This window comes from Selaginella moellendorffii, unplaced genomic scaffold (genome assembly GCF_000143415.4).
Source record: "Selaginella moellendorffii unplaced genomic scaffold, v1.0 SELMOscaffold_14, whole genome shotgun sequence".
NCBI classification, from domain to species: Eukaryota; Viridiplantae; Streptophyta; class Lycopodiopsida; order Selaginellales; family Selaginellaceae; genus Selaginella; species Selaginella moellendorffii.
The window spans coordinates 242,404-246,773 of NW_003314275.1; the positions used below are offsets into that span (position 1 = coordinate 242,404).

Sequence of the window (4,370 nt, forward strand, 5' to 3'; positions counted from 1 at the left end):
GCTGTGCTCTTATATCTTTATTGAGAGATGGTAAGTACAAAAGAAGAAATTTCTACATCACTAGTGAAAGTTATGATCTGGGTCCAAGTTTTAAATCCTGTTTTTTTCCTTTTTCCGCATTCAAAATCTCATGCAAGAAGAAAGGAAATTTATAAATTTAGACAATTTATATTTAAAAGCCATTAATGGTTTGAACTTAGATTTTAGTGTTGGGTAGGAACTCCCACAAAAAAACATTGTAAACCATGTCCATATCAAAACCATTGCGTGCAACTGGTTTTTAGACATGGTTTTTCTAATAAAAACCATGGTCACCTGTGACTGTTCTCGTGGCTGAAAATCAGTTCATAGTGATCGACCTTAAGTTTGCATATCGGGTAGACATAGAGCACTTGTACAGTGACAAGAAGGAAGCAGCTGCATCCGATTGTCACAAGCTGCTTCCCTGCCTACTGGAGTTGTGGATGGGTTTGCGCCTCGAGGATCAGGTGATTGTTGAAATGCTGGGGAAGTGTTGGGCCTGTTTGCAAACCACATAGTCTGGATCACGTACTCAGGGACAGACAAGGTTCTTCTTGCCAGCAGCTGATGGTTGCTTTCCTCTGCTGCGAGTCTAAAGTATATGTTGTCAGAATAGCAATCCGTGGAAACAAGAGTGTTTTGGAGGTCTGTGGTGGTCCATGTGGCAGAGGTACTCGCTCGGATCCCTTGCAGGTGACTGGCGTGCCTAGAGTGCCGCCCATTGTCCAATGCGACGAAGCGTTACCCGAAGTTCAAAGAGCATAGCGGCGCCCCAAGATTATACCTGCTATACAGGCCTGAGCCAAGCCAAGTGCTACGACCAAGCGACTCGTGGCAAAGGTTGGGATATAGAAGCACACATCCCTCCAATGTTTCACTCTCTCGTTTGCTAGGCCGGGCCGAATTGCTCTCACTCCGCCCGGTGAGGAAAAGAATCCATTTTACTCTTGAGTGAAAAGTACATAGTTTTTAAATTTACACCAAGTTTTTCAAACCCCTCAAGTAGTCCCGGATCAATTTCGACATGAAGACCTCGATGAAGCCCCATTTACTCTGCCCCGTCTTTGTTGCGGATGACATCCCTGGCTTCATATGCCGCTAACGGTGGTTGTAGCCAGGCCTCGCAGGCTTTCGAGAAGATGGCATGGACGTGGTTTCAGGCAAGTGTGTTACCATGGTGTTCTCCCAAACTTTTAAAAGCTTTATTTACATTGAGGAACCTCGCGACCAAGAGAGCAATCGCCCAACAATCCATCTCTCTCGCCTGGAGCAGCACATACAAGAGTATGGCACAAACACATCCCACCGCGAGATTGGATCCCTGCGAGATGGCAATGCAGCAGAGCATCACAAACAAGTCCCTCCTACTAGTTTGATCCCGGCACGCCATCGCCTGCTCCACCCCGGAGAAGAGCAGCAAGATCCCCAGCAGTCTCACTGGAAAAGCTGGGAGAATTCTCACCAGTGAGCTCCCCAAGAGAAGCCCCAGCACAAGCTTGCCACCGCCACCCCACTCGTGGCTCCGAAACGATACTGCCCGGCCAGTCCTCCAGCACCATGGCAAACCAGGAGAGCTCCAAACCAGCAGCCCCCGAGACTTTGGTCGGAGTCACGGCGTCCTTCTTGGCTAGGAAGAGATCGCTCGAGAGCTTGCAAACCGCCACCACCGAGTTGAGGATGGTGAGAGGGAGCTGCGGGATGGCGGCTCTCACAAACCCCGTCTTCCAGTCGTGGGAAGAGATTCGAGCGATCCGTGGCGTGGCCGGGCCAAACTGGAGCTCCTTGAGAATGTGTGGCCTCCTCACGAACGCCAGGAGGATCCCGAGCACGAACACTGCCAAGGCAGTCGGGATCCTCTGGAAAAACGTCACGAGCTTTGACGATCTCGCTTGATGTTCTTCACGGTGCTCTTCATGATCATCGTGATGACGATCACCTTCACTGTTCGTCACGAAGTACTCGTAGCCCTCGCCGGATCCATTCACCAGCACGATAAATGCGAAGCAAATCACTGCGAGGAGAATTCCATCCAAGCCCAGCCATGGTCGATCACCCATTGCCTTGTCCCTAGAGAGATTTTGATCCTTCATCACGTACTTGACAGCCTTGACCGCGAAAGAGAGCCCATGCGCAAGCTGGATGCCACGAACCACCGGCAATGGCACGATCCAAGCCACGACCCGTGATCAAGCCCGTGATTCCAAGCACAAACACGATCGCAGACACAGTGATCCCCGCGGCCATGATCTCATCCACACTGAGATGCTTGGATTCGGTGAAGGCCACCGCCGCGATGGATTTCATGGGCTGGACAGGCCTCGGCCCGCCAAAGAGCACGCTGGTGAGAATGTTGTAGATGCCCGTGGCGATGAGAGACGTACCAGGATCCATGCCATTGACGAGAGCTAGAGCCACGACGATCGGGATGAATGTGCCCAGGTCGCCCAGCGAGCCGCTGAGCTCCTGCCATGGCCGCCTGCACTGGAGATTGCCGCGCAGCCCTGTGCCATCACTGGGAGAATCCACCGCTCCTCCCGCTCGCCCCTCTTCCTCCCACTGACCTCCAAGAACCCTAAATTTATATAGTCCATGGCTCTTGTACTTTACCAAGCGACCATTGGAAATGAGCAAAGAATTTTCTCTTTAATCATACATGATGATCTGTCAAAGAATACCCTCTTTAATCACGAGGACACAGAATCTATACTCACTCTAGTTTCAAACAAAATTGCTACTATTTGCTAGTAGAACATAGGCAAAAGAATTCCTAGAATCTACACTTAAAGCTTGTTCTAGCACAACACCATGAGATCTTTGTCCTCAATTTCTAGACTTTGCTCCCAGCAAGCACGTCCAATCCACTGAAACTGGCTTGTAAGGCATGCTCCTCACAAGTTCCTGGACCTCTTCCATACACCCAGCTCGCCCCAAGCAATCCACCATGCAGCAGTAAACTTGCCTCGATCCTTGGTAGTGGCGAGATGCCCTTCTTGGGCGTGCCAAGAACATAATGACCCACAAGTGGCAATTGCGTCGCTCCATGGAGTCAAACACTGCTCGCGCGCGCTGGATCTTGCCCAGCTTGCCATACCGAAGGATGACGAGATTGGAGAGGTAGCTGGGCGATCTCGATCCGGGAATGGGCATCGCTCGCCTGCGAGGAATTGGTCACGGAAGTGATGAGATCCACACACTCGGACTTGGACAGCATCAGTTTCGCTCGACACCGAAGCTAGCCACTCACGAGATTAGCGAGAAGGGAGAGATTAGGGAAATTCTTGATGGCATCCTTCCAAAGTAGCGCTTCCCGGATCCCCTAGCTTGGTTTGTTCATTCTAGTGAGTCAACGCATTGCAAAGAGCTTTTCCTAGCTGCCTTCAAACAGTTTCCTTAGGCACTATAGATATGAATAGAAATTAAAAGTGTGTAATTTGTGAACCTTAAAGTGAAATAAAAATGACACTACACACTCATATAAATATGATAATTCAACTTATTCATTCATTGTTCATAGCTTTTTCAATGGCTCTCATGGCTTCAACGTGTGTGTGGCCAAAAGAGAGATGCTACAGTCTGAAAAAGCTAATCCTTATGTACAGTTTGAAAAGTTGGTCCCCACGTTCATTTGGTTATTGATGACGACAATGCTCATTAGCCAATCTTTTGTCTCGCTATTGAGCTTGCCTTATGTTCAACTTTGCCAACTCAAGCTTGTTTTGTATATCTTTCAAGAAATCACAAACATAAGGTACCCGAACTAAAGCTAAATTCAAACTCACAGGAGATTTATGCTTATAGCCATACATCACCATAAAGAGAGTGTTATTGTGAATAAATTGAAGCAAAGGTAAATACTTCTCCCATACTCTCTATCGAGTCAAGTTTCTCACAAAAGATTTTAGCATATCTTCTAATAACTGATTCATGTGTTTTATCTGCCCATTAAGTTGTGGATTCTCACCACTACTTATGCTTAGTTTAGTCTTTAGCTTCTCAAAAACTGTCTGCCAAAACTTGGACATGAATTTGGGATCCTGATCATTATATTTAAGAAACAAAGAGAAATTATTTTTGTTTATTACGATCTAGACAATGCAAAAGCTAAATCTAAACCAAAATCCTAAATCCAAGCACTCCCCAAGGACAATCAAAGTTGCCCCTCATTTCCACCAATGTGAGTGCATGGAATATAGAAAGGGAATATAGAAAATATGCATATCAATTAGCCCAAAAACCATAATTTATATATAAAAGCGAGTGGTCTAGATTGAAAATAATCTGACGGTTACCAAAATCTCACTATGCTAATATTAGTATACGGCATTAGAGCTGTACACTTGGACCGCATG

At 47.2% G+C, this 4,370-nt stretch overlaps 1 pseudogene; it reads right to left on the minus strand.

Moving 5' to 3' along the window:
• Positions 1-944: 944 nt before the first annotated feature.
• LOC112346405 lies at positions 945-3,168 on the minus strand (annotated as a pseudogene).
• Positions 3,169-4,370: the final 1,202 nt, after the last annotated feature.